This window comes from Bidens hawaiensis, unplaced genomic scaffold (genome assembly GCF_021521415.1).
Source record: "Bidens hawaiensis isolate Kalapana, Puna unplaced genomic scaffold, B.hawaiensis_p1.1 tig00037224_1, whole genome shotgun sequence".
NCBI classification, from domain to species: Eukaryota; Viridiplantae; Streptophyta; class Magnoliopsida; order Asterales; family Asteraceae; genus Bidens; species Bidens hawaiensis.
In genome coordinates this window covers 15,206-30,410 of record NW_027496493.1, presented here as the reverse complement: position 1 = coordinate 30,410, position 15,205 = coordinate 15,206, and positions in this window count along the sequence as shown.

The window sequence follows — 15,205 nt, the reverse complement described above, 5'->3', positions numbered from 1 at the left end:
TAAAATGAAGAACAGAGTAGCTGATGTCTTATTTCAATGGAACAGTGGTCTGCTTGCATCATCCTTCTTCTTCAGATCTGCAACTAGCAATAATTTCTTCACCAAAACAGCAACGAAAAAGCTCTGATACCACTTGTCGGTCCCGTAACTGAGAGGATGGATCGCTCACATTGACAATTAAGTCATAACCCACACAATAAATGTGTCGACAAGAAGGTTAATGAAGGTTGCGATTTTAGATAAGAAATCTGTTTGTTAACGGTGGAATCAGAAACAAACAGAATTGTTGCTTAAGGATTAATAAATGTAACAAACACAAACAATCACTCAAAAGATTTCCAGTTATAGAAATGATTCATACAAATGTTAATCTATTTGGGTTTCTTGTAATGAATGTATTGTCCATACTAATCCTATGACAGCCGTCACACTCAATATCAGAAAATATTCTTTTAGGTCTGAAAAGTGTCACGCGTCTGTAGCTCTCATGTCCCTTATAGGCGTGCCCTAAAATATTTTATTTATAGGCCTGTCACCGTTTTACAGCTTTCATTCCTTCTAAAACCCTAATGATTGGTACATAATCAAATTACATATTCAAAACTATACTAAGTGTGGGACAAGTCTTCCGGGTAGACTTTGTGTCATTTGTCTTCACCGAGTAGGCTTTGTGCCATTTGTCCTTTACGAGTAGACCTGGTAACTTTGAAGTGTGCTGGGGAACAGTTCTCCGAGTAGACTGAAATACTCATCTAGCAGACTTCAGCCTTCTTGACCATAGCAAACTTTGCTTGTTATGGTCCTACGAGCAAACTATTCTTCCTTAATCCCTTCAACCCATTGTCAAATGATAACTTATTAAGCAAACCATAGTGTGCTAGTAACACTGTTTGAGCTGTGCCAATAGCACTGTAGCTTGCTATGAGTTGAACCTTTCCCAAGAAAGTACTTTGAACAATTCTTGACGACTTTCAACAAGCTTGCTCGGATTACATATTATTAATCAAACCTTGCTAGATATTCCAATTACTTGGCTTGATGAGATTAGTTCAGTCTGGGGCTTGCTAGTTAGTAAACTGTGCCCGACTAGAAGAACATCTTTGCTAGATGAAGTGCACCCTGCTCGGATTATCACTAAAGAAGACTTCAAGAAGATAACCCCGCCAGATAGGCAAAATACCTTGCTAGATCAAGTAAAACCCTGCTCGGATGTCCAAGTGTGCTCGGTTTCCATACTTAGCAAATACTGAAGAGGTTGAGAAGATTCCAATCTTCCTTAGACTTTATTAGGTCATTTCAAATCAAATATTTTACTTAACAGATTGTTGATTATAAGTTCCCAAATGTTGTTAAGATGAGTGAAGAGATCAAATTGCCACAAATGTTAGTGAATGGATGTGCTAAGCTCAAGTCGTACAAGAAGAAACCAGAGGAAGAAATACCTGCGTTTAAAGCTTTATTTGGGTATTTACGCAATCCTGAGTATGTTGCACCATCACAAATGGAAGAATGATGGTAGTAATTCTGATCGAGAAAACGAAAATGTTCGAATGCAAAGGTTTGTGCCTATTGGTGGTCATTGGTTCATGAAAGCTGAGGAAGATGTAGCTGAAGGGACACAAAAGGGTAAAAATAAAAGAAAACGAACGGTTAAAGCTGAGCCGATAACACCTACTGCTCCTATTCCTGCTCCACAACAACCTGCTGTTGAGCCAAATGTTGTTAATGCTGAACCAAAGGCTGATCCAGATGGAGAGAAAACTGACTCTGATTCTGAAGTTATTAAGACTATTTGGGCTGATTCTCGTGCTATGTATGATTTGAGAAAGGAGAGACAAACAAAGATAATTTTTGATCAAGACGATAAAGATGAGACGTATGTTTCTGAGTATAGCAAGCCAAAAAAGAAACAAGTTAAGCATATGGTGAAAAGGTCTGTGATTTATTTATGCTTGGTGGATGAACCAGAGGATGTAGTTGTTAAAGATCAGGAAGTAAATGTTAAAAAGACTCTTGAGATATCAAAGACCTGAATTAGTAGTGATTTTTGATGATACAATTGATTAACTTATGAAAAATCCTACTGCTAAGAAATTTTCTAAAACTACTCCAATTATTGAAGAACCCGTGCAACAAGAAACTCAAAAGGCTGATTCTAAAGCATCAGAACAATCCTTTGGAAACTTTTCTAATGTTTACTTACAATTATATGGGTCATCAAGAGTTGAATTTGATTTGTTGAAAGATAAAGTTGAGAATCATGATTTTAAGATTACAAGTCTTGTTGAAGAAAATAACCGTTTAAGGGCTGATAATGTTGAAATCAAGAAAAGGTTGGATGAAAGTGAACGAAAGAGAAAGCTAGCTGATGACTTGTTGAATGAGCACATGAAATACTTTGTCATCATTGAAAAGAAGCTCGGGATTAGACTTAATTCTGAAGTTGATAGAGCTGAATCTAGTGAAACTGTCTTTGAACGTGTATATGGTGGTGACATTGGCGTTGCTGAAGCAACATTTCATGTTGAGTATGATGCTGATAAAGCTGCTGAAAAGGGATAGCCAAAGATTGAAGTGCCAATCATAGTTGATAATGTGGTGTATGCTTCTGTGCAGGCTGGTGGTTCTAGTGACGTGGTAATATAGGTGAATGAACCTGTGGCTGTTAGTGAACATGTTGATCCTATTGTTGAAGAAAAGAAAGATGATGAGGAAGAAGAGAAAGAAGATGAGGAGAAATTGAATTTTGGGATTTAGCTTATGATGACTATGATGAGACTCCACAATTAGGTGTTGGTGCTACATCTGGTGAGTCTAAAAAGAATATTGACTTTATTAGTGGAGATGTTCAACATGATGAACCCCAACAACAGTCTAAATCTAATGCTGCACCTACCGATAAAACCATTGGAGGAGTTAGAATATTTTGATACCTCTAATTTTCGAGTATTTAACATGGTTGATGAATTAGAGGAGGGGGAGATTCTAGTTGATAAATCTGAGTTGGCTAATATGTTGGATGTTTCTGTTGAAGAACTAATATTTATTTTTGAAAAGGATATCAATGAACCAGAGATAAATGAAGACTGGTTGAATCCAGATGTAGAATTTGATGATAAACATGAAGCGGTCAAGTATGTTGGAGACGCTGAAGAGTTTGATTCATTTGATGAAATTTTTGATGAGGAAATCGAGATGGAACCAAATCCTTATGAACAACCAAAGAAAGTAAGTAAGGATGAAATGAAAGGTTGGTTTCCAGATCGTGTTGTTGAGCCGAAGCAAGTATAGTTAAACCTGGTGAAATACAATAAGAAGACGCAAAAGGATGTTGCACAGGGAAAGTGTATCAGTATTGCATATTTGAGCAAGATTCTAAAGATTGGTATTCAAAGACTATTTGGAGTGCAATACTTCAATAGTTTGACGGAGTTGAAGTCTTCGTCGTGGTTCGCTGTTCATGATATTTGTATGCATTATGATTTAATATGCAAGCCAAAAAGTGGTCATGTTAAGGAGATTTGGGAATTTATGGTGATTGAGGCTAAATGAGGATTCGGGTACCCAATGGAATCGAAAGAATCCTGAATGTGAGCTGATACATAAATTGAAATATATATGACCAGATTCTTTACACGTGATACCGTTGTACCCAATGGAACATGTTTTTCATCCTTATTTCCTTTGTTGGTCCTACTTAGCATTGACTGGTAAAGCGAGTATCTACTTGGATCATGGGGAAGAGAAGTATGATGTGATTCGAGTGTACGATCCTATGTGGGTGGTGAATTGTTTGTTGAAAGAAATAGAGGTATTACATTTGAACAGGATCCAATGCACTGATGATAAAGTCAAGACTCAAGTCAACAAGTTCCTGAAAGTGGTGGATTTATGCTTTGATAAGAAGATACATTTTGGAAGGGCTTGGGAATGAAACAGGAGAGCTGTCAGTGTTGAACAAGCAATATTTGAGGCTGAGATGGAAGCTTTACGTCAGGATCGAGTTACTCAGGCATCGTGGAATATATTTCAATTTATGCCGATTAGAGTTTCTCGTCCAACATCACAACAAGGTTCAACAAAGCTGTCATTTGATTAAGTGAGAAAGGTGTATCGTAAGAGGGTATTTGGTATTGACTGAAGATGCAAAGATCTAGCAATATCCAAGGGGGAGTTTGTTAGAGCATTATTGTCTAATGCTAGGTCTTATGGGCTAAATATGTCATATTGTATTTTATAGGGGCTAAATTGTCAACATTAGAAAGTACGTTAAGGTCCGTATAAGTCAGACCAGCGTATAAGACTTATACGCCAAGATACTTATACGCTACCATAGGGGTTTGTATATAAAGCCTTAACATGTCATAATTTGTAATAGTTTTTGGAGATTTCTAATCAGATTGTACTCTCAATGTTATATGAATATAATGATGATTATGAGTGAATATGTTATCAATTCCTTTATTATATGTTTCCTCCATATGATATAGTCTGGTAAACACAAAGTTATCGATTCGTATCTTATTGTTCTACACGTATATGATGATGTTTATATCCCGAATCAGGTCTTTCACAATTTATAGCCAAACAATTGCCAGGAACGACCCATGTTTCAGGGAACACGGCCCCGTGCCTTAGTCTGACAATTCTGTTACGAGTTAGTATGACTGAGATTTTTGCAGCGAAGATTCCGACCCGCAAATTATGGCACGGGGCCGTGCTAACTGAAGCACCGCGCCCGTGTTTGGATCACTTTTTTTTAGAACTAAGGAATATATATATAAGGCTTGGTTTTATGAGGGTCTTGGCTAGACCCTACTACCAGTATGTTCATTGGTTCTAATACAGGATTACTACCTCCGAGATGGCCTCGAATGGTCCATCAATGTATGGTTTCAATCGATGCCCATTAACTTTGAACTTGTGGCCTCGAATGGTCCATCAATGTATGGTTTCAATCGATACCTCCGTCGTTGATTAAGGCATTTGGAGTACCGAATCGTGAAAATAACTTTTTAGAAATTGTACAACCCGAGCATTGTTAGTGGGTAGATCTTGTGCTTCCACCCATTTAGACACGTAGTCGACTACTACAAGGATGTATTTATTTCCGAATGAGTTAGGAAATGTGCCCACGAAATCTATTTCCCATACATCAAAGACCTCATAAATTTGAATGCCTCTTTGAGCTATCTCATTCTTGGTTGAGATGTTTCCGGCTGTTTGACAAGGATCGCATTCTTGGATCAAAGCATGTGTGTCATTGTATATGGTGGGCCAGAAGAATCCTTCATCAAACACTTTCCTGACCATGGTGGCGGTACTGTGGTGTCTACTAGTTGCTCCTTCAGGGCAGTGTTTGAGAATATCTAAGGTGTAGGTTCCCAGCCGGATCTACACGGAATATCTCGTTCTACGTAGGTGCGGAAACCCTACGTAAGACGATACGAGCGTAGAAGACGATACGCGTTAACACGATCAAACACACGTTACAATAAACAAAGACACGTTGTATTGCAACTGGAAACACGTGATTCACTGATCACCGATTACACAAACTGAATAACTCGTAAACTGAAAACTTAAAACTATTAAACTATTCTGCCGTAACCTAGACTATTTAACAGTCGACAACTTCGCCTAACATGTTTAGGCGAAGTTGTCCCTAACTTCGCTTATTCCACAAGTTCGCCTATATCAGCGAACTTGTGAGCTAACTTCGCTTAATACAAAATACAAATCCAACTAACTCGATTACATACACTAGACACTGAACTACTGACATCATGTACCAACAGACTCCCCCTTGGCAGTAGCTTCATCTTTCTATCTTCAAACACGTGTCTTGTAATCCCAAAAGTCTTGTATCTTTCATCTTCAAGCATGAACGCCTTCTCGTACACAAACCGAAACAACTCTTTGATACTTCTTTGCTTCTTCTTTCCAAGCAGGAATATAAAATATCTTTTTCTCGTTTTGCACCTGCAGATCAGCTTGAGACAAATTCACCAAGTGCATTGGATCATACACTCTCAGCAGCTCTTGTTCATCTTCATCCTCCATTACTGCTTCAGCTGTTTCACAAATCCTTGAGCACATCCTTGGGCATTTGTTTCATCGGCACTTCTTTTAGACACCGGATCGGCTTATACTTCATGATCATCCAAGGCTTGCCATCTGCTCTCATTCCTCTGTCTTTGTCTTCAATGAGCTTTCCTTTCTGTGGTTTTAACAGCTCGAACTTCTTCTCCTTTATACTTTCCTTCCAGACAATCTTTCCAATGACCCTAGCCATGTTATCATCACTCCTGTTTATCAACCCCAATCTGGCTAAGTCCTTCACTTCACACTCAGGCAATGTATTCAACGATTCAACAGCCTCTTGAAATACTGAACCCCATCATACCTTTTAATCACAAAGAGCCTCAACTGCTCATCATATAACCAGCATATAATCCCCTTTTTCGATTCAGCATAACCCCTGATGTTGTAACTTTTCTTGAACATAGTAGGGACCGCCGGTTTCTTAGTCTTTACAAACCACTGAGCGTAGCCTTCTTTCCATCTTGGCTGCTCTTCCCATTCTGTCTCATCGCTTCCCATATCTTGACCTATATCTGCCTTATCAACTTCTGGAATCTCGTGCTCAATGTTCTCCTCTACAATCTCTCCCTCTTCAATCTCACTGTCTATGACAATTTCAGCACCAATCTTCTCTATCTCTTCAACCGGTAACACATCATCATCACCTATAACATCATCATCCATCATCTCAGCATCCACGACCACCACCTCATCACCCCCTGAACCGCCAGCTGCACTTGTTGACTCCCCCTGAGATGTGGAAGTCCCAAGAGCTTGTTCAGTTCTTGGCAACTCTCCACCTGCACCTTTCGATGCATTGGGATCATCGTCTCGATCATTACGCTTCTTAGTCCTCAGCTCATCACCCTTACAGCTCGTCTCCCCCTGAGATGCCAAGAACTGTTTCAAAGCATCAATTATTTTTCCATGTTCGATCAGCAGGGACGACTGTATCTGATTCTCTGCAACGAGGCGCTGAATAGCATGGGTCTGGATAAGATTTACCCTTGATTGTTCTGCCACGACCCTTTCAAGCGCTGCTATTAGTTCCGAGTCGGATAAGGTTGCATCGAAATCAATCCTCAGGTGTGATATATCTTGAGTGTACTGAGGAGGGATTTCCAATGTAACCGGGACCTCAGAAGTAGGCGTAAACGTAACCGCAGGTGGTATCGTAACTGACAACCCTGCAGTAGCTACAACTGTCGACTCAATAAATCTTGCGACGACCTCCAATGGAGTAAGAGTTGGAGATGGCAAGGACATAATCTCCGGAGTCGAGAGTTGGAATGTAGTGGGTGGTAGGCCGAATGAGGATGAGGTAGCCACCACGGGAACGTCCGTGGCGCTTGGCCTTGTAACTGGTAATGATGTCGGAACAATGGTCATACCGGATAGTGCGGGTGGAGTGAAACGTACCACCCTTGAGCTCTCACCAGCTCCCGAACCTGCACCTGTCCGTTCCCTTCTCGATCTACGAACCAACTGATGTAAATCTTCTTCAAAATCTGAATCACTGTCATCATCTTCTCTCTTTCTCTTCCCTTGAACCCTTTCTTGTGTTACTAAAATCCGTCTCGCTTCAGCCACATCATCATCTGACGAATCAGAATCAGCCACCGTCGGAGCTGCCCTAGCCACATTCACACTAGAAACCCGGGCTACCGAGACCTGTACATTTTCTTCAGGATCAACACGCTCCATATCAAAAAATCCTTGACCGCCAAACGCTTCATCAAGGTCTACATTTTCCTCCGGTGACACAACAGGAGCAGTAGGTATAGCTTGTTGTACCTCAGGTGGTTGAGGTGCTCCAGCCTGTTGTAGTTGAGGATCTCGAAACTCGTCCCCTCGAGCTGGAACATACTCTGGGTTGATTAAGTACCCGAATAATGGAGTATGTCGAGGACGGAGCTCAGGCTTGCTTCTTGCACTCGATGATCTACACTGAGCGAAGATCCTCTTGCTTACACTTTACACATATCTAATTAGGCGGCGCTGAGGTAACGTGGGAGCAACATGATTCAAGATCATTTGTAGGAATCTTGGATACATAAGAAATCTCTCACGCGCCACCGCTCGTCTCTGACGATCTATCTCGTAGAATACCATCTGACTAAAGCTGTAACGATTATTGTAAGTCAGTGCAGTCATCGCCGACTGCATGGTCGCGCCCATTCCATCTGTACCAGCCTTTCTCCCCGACATACACACGATCATCACATGCATGATAAAGCGCCACTGGTCTAGCAAGAACCCCTTGCGTCTCTGAGTATCCCCCAAAGGACCAGAATATCCCATCCTCAGAAATGCACCATCTCGGAATGGAGCTACAAATTCTATAGGATCGTCTCGCGTTTCATCCCCAAACTGTAAAGCCACCCTGATCTGTTCAGACGAGAACTGAACTATCTGATTGTTAACCGTTGCACGCATAACCGGGGGCTCGACTCGACAGTCATATTCCACTGTCTGCCAGAAATCCTCAATGTTTGGCAAAGATATCGGCAGTGTTGTGGTAATCGCGTGGAATATACGCGAGCGTAGTAGAAACGTGATGATCTCGTGGAAATCATCAACACCGCTCGCATCCGGGTCCAATGTGATGTACATGTTATGCCCCGGGAAAAACTGTCGGTTGTTGTCTCCACCTTCTTCACCACCTGCACCACCTGCTCCAGCTACAGCAGCCAGTTCTGCAACCAAAACAGTCTAAGTTAGAGAATCGTCAAGGCAAATCACAAGTTCTCCTGTTACCATGAGCGAAGTTATGATCTATTCTGTATAGGCGAAGTTAGAGGTGGGGCGAAGTTGGGAACAACTTCGCCTCAACTTGAACTTCGCCTGATAAATGTTAAGTAAAAAGGGCCAGGCGAAGTTAATGATAACTTCGCCTAACCACAACTTCGCCTCATATACTGTTACATAATTAATTGTCAGGCGAAGTTAAACCTCAGGCGAAGTTAAGGATAACTTCGCCTAAAATGTAAGTTCGCCTGAATATGAATCGGCAACAGTTAGATGTTCAATACGAAGTGATTTCGGTCAATTTGGAGATTGCGGATCTCGTAAAACATGTTTTTAAGACGATCTAGACGATCAAGTTGATTACGACCACGTAATAACAGGTTTGAAAATCGGGTGTTGAGGTTTCGAAAGACCGAGGGCACGAAACGGGTCGAAACGATGTTTGATTTACATCAATGACAGAGATTATACGATACAACAACCCTACACACCTTTAAATCGGATTAGAACTGAGGAAAAATAACACAGATGATTCGATGCAATAAGTGTTGGGTTTTAGCATCTATTTTAGAGTATTAGTTGAAACATTTTCACTAATCTAGCAACGGAAGCATGATAATATTTACAACCTATTGTTAATTTTATGAAACATACCAATATGTAACAAGGCTAAAACCCGAAATAGGATCAATCTACAAGAACAATAGGCTAACAATATGTAAAATATAATAACTCTTTTACCTCAAAAGAGTAGGATGATATGAAGAGGAAGATGGGCTAGCCTCCAAGAGTAGGATGCCTCAAGAGGTGATACCCACGAGCAACACCGGACGAGTGTTAGGACGAGAACACGAGAAACCGACCACCCGAGCCCTCCTTCCTTTCCTTGTTTCGGCCGAACCTTAGGGAGAGGGAGAGAGGAGAGTTTTTTATTGCACTTCAATTTGAAAGACAAGACAAGTTTGCATGTGTAGCTAGTGGGTGTTTATATCAAAAAAAAATGTCCAAGAGTCACAACACAATATTGGTTTGTTGGGGTGGTGGTGGGTCCCACCCAACCGGCCACACTCTCTCTTGTTTTTTTTTTTTTTTTTTTTTTTTTTTTTTGTTTCATTTATATATATATATATATATATAAAACTAGCCTACACTATTATAAAACTATTTTATAATCTTTTCTTAATTATTTAACCAATTAAATAATTAAATAAATAAATAATCCAAATTATTTATTTTAATCTTTCAAGTGCAATTTTTCAGAAAAACCGATTTCCTAAACTTTGTGTTCGGTATTCGTTTAAAGATCATATCTTAAACAAATACAATCCGGTGTCTATCTAGCTCGTTATTGGGTATGACCCGACTTGGATCAAGCACAGTTAGCCACATTAATCTAAATAAGTGTCTCGGGCATACGAAATTCCAACAATCTCCCACTTGAACGAGATACGTAGATAATTAATGCTAGTGGTGAATCCCGCCTAACTCGGTCCACCACCCCTAATGTGTTTGACGAAGTGTCATTCAATAACATCATCCTCTCCAAGTACCCTACTTGAAAATGATTTAGGTGAATCAATCATTATATCCCTTTGTTACTAGATGTCATGTTGGATCTAAGAGACATAGGCGATCATTCTCTTTACAATTCAACTTTATCAGGCCTTAGACATCTAAACTCTCAACACATAAGAGGAACAAATTCCATCTTGACTGTATACGCCTCTCACTATCACTTTATACTCCACCTGAGTTCATCCTTATGTACCATCTTTTACGAATAGCGAAGGGCAGAGTCAAAGTGTAATACTTGGTGAAAATCAAGACCCAGTATACATCTCAGGTCTAAGGATAATATGAAATTCTCCTTTACTCAAAATTACTAATGATCAGGTCCATTGACTCCATGTAGTAATATTGAGAGCGGGTCAGTCCAATATTCGTATCCCACAAATATCTATGAACCTTGGCAGCAAACCTATGCTCCATATTCATTCCTTATGAATATCCACCAATCCTAGTTCATAATAGTCTTGCTTCATATTTGTTCCCACAAATGTGATCGACTACGGACTTTTAGAATAAGATAACTTATTCATGGATTAAACATGCAAAATTAGAATTTAACTCAAGATTCCATAATCATATAAAAGAGTTAAATTACAAAAGTCTTTTAAACGTAAATACAAAATAGATCAAATCCAATTACTAGAATATCGGAGTCCTAAGCCACTCGCATGACGCTCATGTTTCGGTCTTTCTAGGAGCTTCGTGAATGGATCCGCAAGATTTTGATCAGTTCCAACTTTGCGAATACATATCTTTCCTTTTTCAACTTCATCCCTTATGTAGTTGAATCTCCGCTCTATGTGCCTTGTCTTTTGGTGCGAACGAGGTTCCTTGATTTGTGCAATCGCACCCTCGTTGTCACAAAAGATTTCTAGGGGGTCTTGAATGGAAGAGACCACCCCTAGATCAGTAATGAATTTCTTCAACCATGCAGCTTCCTGAGCTGCCAATGAAGCGGCGATGTATTCTGATTCTGTAGTGGACAATGCTACCACTTCCTGTTTTGAGCTCTTCCAAGAGACAGCTCCTCCATTAAGAGTGAACACATACCCAGACTGTGATCGAGAATCATCTCGATCAGTTTGGAAGCTCGCATCCGTGTAACCTTTTATAGCGAGTTCCTCCTCACCAGATCCATATATCAGAAACATATCCTTAGTTCTCCTAAGGTATTTCAATATGCTCTTAACAGCCATCCAATGACTGTTTCCTGGATTCTGTTGATATCTGCTTGTCATGCTCAAAGCGCATGACACATCCGGTCTAGTACATATCATCGCATACATGATGGATCCTATAGCAGAAGCATATGGGATTTGTTTCATCGTCTCTTGCTCACCCTTTGAGCTTGGACATTGAGCTGAACTCAATATGGTCCCTCTTTGAATAGGTACAAAACCTTTCTTGGAGTTTTCCATCTTGAACCTTTTCAAGATCTTATCAATGTATGTACTTTGGTTCAAACCTATCAAGCGCCTTGACCTATCCCTATAGATCTTTATTCCCAAAATATAGGCAGCTTCACCAAGATCCTTGATGGAAAATCTACTTCCAAGCCAAGCCTTAACGCTTTCCATGGTTGGAATGTCATTTCCAAATAGTAGAATGTCATCGACATACAATACTAAGAAGGTAATTATACTCCCACTAGCTTTCTTATACACACAAGCCTCATCAGCGTTTTTGATGAACCCAAAACTTTTGATTTCTTCATCAAAACGATGATTCCAAGTTCTAGATGCTTGTTTCAATCCATAGATTGATTTCTTTAACTTGCATACTTTATTAGGATGTTTTGGATCGACAAAACCTTCAGGCTGAACCATATAGACATCTTCCTCAAGATATCCATTTAGGAAAGCGGTCTTGACATCCATTTGCCAGATTTCATAATCATAATGTGCAGCTATGGCAAATAATATCCTAATAGACTTAAGCATTGCCACAGGCGAAAAAGTTTCATCATAATCAACCCCTTGAGTTTGAGTGAAACCCTTAGCTACAAGTCTTGCTTTATAAGTATCCAAGTTTCCATGCATATCAGTTTTCCTTTTGAAAACCCACTTACTTCCAACAGCTTTGGAGTTGAGTGGTGGTTCAACCAATTCCCAAACTCGGTTGTCATACATGGATTGCATCTCAACATTCATGGCTTCAAGCCATTTGTCACAATCATTCTTGGACATTGCATCACGGTATGTGGTCGGTTCATCCGAATCTACCACGTAGCAACCTTCTACAAAAAATCCATATTTTTCAGGTGGATTGCTAATTCTACCAGATCTGCGAACGTTTTGTGTGTTTTGATCAACCACTTGATCACTTTCAACAACCTCTTGTTGAGTGCTAGTATCAACCAATTGTGTATCATCTTGTGATTCTTGATCCTCATCAAATTTCACTGTTCTACTATTAGTTCCTTCCTCAAGGAACTTAGTTTCCAAGAACTTACCCTTTCGAGCAATAATAACATTTTGCTCACTAGGATCGTAAAAGTAATATCCTAAATCATCTTTAGGATAACCTATAAAGATACACTTAGTGGATCGGACTTCTAATTTGTTTGGGGTGTATTGCTTTACATAAGCTTCACAACCCCAAACTTTTAAGAATGATAGCGATGGAGCCTTTCCATGCCATACTTCAAAAGGTGTCTTCTCCACTTTCTTGGTTGGAGCCATATTCAATATGCGAACAGCGGAAAGTAAAGCATAGCCCCAAAATGATAGAGGTAAAGTGCTTCTAGCCATCATTGATCGAACCATATCTAATAGGGTACGATTTCTCCTTTCAGACACACCATTATGTTGTGGTGTTCCAGGTGGAGTAAGTTGTGAAATAATTCCACAACTCTTAAGATGATCTTGAAAAACACCACTTAGATATTCTCCTCCTCTATCACTACGAAGTACTTTGATTGTTGTTTTGAGTTGTCTTTCTACTTCAGCTTTGAAGTCTTTGAACATTTCAAAAGCTTCATCTTTGTGTTTCATTAAGTACACATAACCATATCGACTATAATCGTCAATAAAGGTAATGAAGTATCTTTCACCATTCCTAGTCATTGGTCTAAAAGGACCACATACATCCGAATGTATGATACCTAATAATTCTTTTGACCTTTCAAAAGTTTTATTAAAGGGTTGCTTTGTCATTTTGCCTTGTAAACAAGATTCACATACATCAAATGAATCAAACTCATTGGTTTCTAGAATACCACTCTTGCGAAGAGTTTGCATGCGATTCTTGCTTATATGTCCAAGGCGACAATGCCAAAGATAGGAATCACCCAAGTCCTTCTTGAGTTTCTTGGTGTTGACATTATACATTGAACTACTATGTGACATACCACTTTGATCTATTTCATATATACCATTCATGGGTATAGCTTTAAAGTAAAATATGCCATTCATCAAAACATGAATATCATAATCAATAAACTTAAGATCAAAGCCACATTGTTTTAAAAGGGACACGGAAATAATGTTTCTCCTTAACTTAGGAGCATACAAAACATTTTTCAAAATTACTTCCAAACCACTTGGAAGCTTTAACATGTAGTCTCCTTGAGCTTGGACTTCAACTCTTGCTCCATTGCCCATAAAGAGACTAATGTCCCCTTTGTTGAGTTGCTTACTTCTTTTGAACCCCTGCAACAAATTGCAAATGTGAGTTCCACATCCGGTATCAAGTACCCATGTATTTGAAGAAATAACATTTAGTTCAACATATATAGTAAAGATAATACCTGAGGTTTGCTCCGCATCCCTCTTATCTTTTAACGCTTTGAGATAGGTCGGACAATTCCTTTTCCAATGACCTATCTCTCCACACTCAAAGCATGGATCTTGCGTCGCAACCTTTTGCTTCTTTTCCTTCGGTTTGTAGGGCGTGATGGCTTTCCTCTTTCCCTTTCCTTGGACGTGGCCCTTGCCCTTAGCAACACTTGCTTTGGGGTTGAAGTTATGTCCCCTTTTGCCTTCATTGATTGTTAGAACGGGTAAAACCCTTTTACCCATTCCCGCTTCGGCCGTTCTTAGCATTGCGTGAAGCTCACCAATGCTTTTGTCCCATCCATTCATGTTATAATTCATGACAAAAGTTTCAAACCTTTTGGTTAATGAGTTGAGGATCAAATCCGTAGCCAACTCATTAGACACGGGACAATTCAACCTATTAAGCTTTTCAATGTAGCTTTTCATCTTTAGGACATAAGATGAGACGCTTTGGGTTTCCTCCATACGACATGCATGAAACGCTCGAACCGTTTCGAAACGTTCCGCTCTAGCTTGTTGAAGGAACATTTCCTTCAATTGAGTTATCATGTCGTATGCCCCATGATGCTCGAAATCCTTTTGGATTTCGGGAATCATAGTTGCTAACATGAGGCAAGAGGCTTGTACCGAATCTTTGGTGTACGTGACCCAATCGTTATAAGCCTCCTCATCTTCCACGTTAGGCTCGTCGGGAATGGGATCGTCTAAGACATATGATATCTCTTCTTGCTTGAGAACTATTCTCAAGTTGCGATACCAATCCATAAAGTTATTATGGTTTAGACGATCCTTTTCAAGGATGGTTCTTAAGGATAGGTTACGGGTGTTATGGGTAGAGGTGTTTGCATTGTTAGCGGCCATCTACAAAATTTAACAAAGTTCTATTTTAGTATTATAAACAATTTTAATTATTAATACCCTTTTATACCACATTTTAAATAATAATTAAATTCTAGAATCCAACGATAAATCAAATTTCGGTTAGGTGACCTTTATCCCGTCATTTGATTTAACAAGGTAGTCAACCT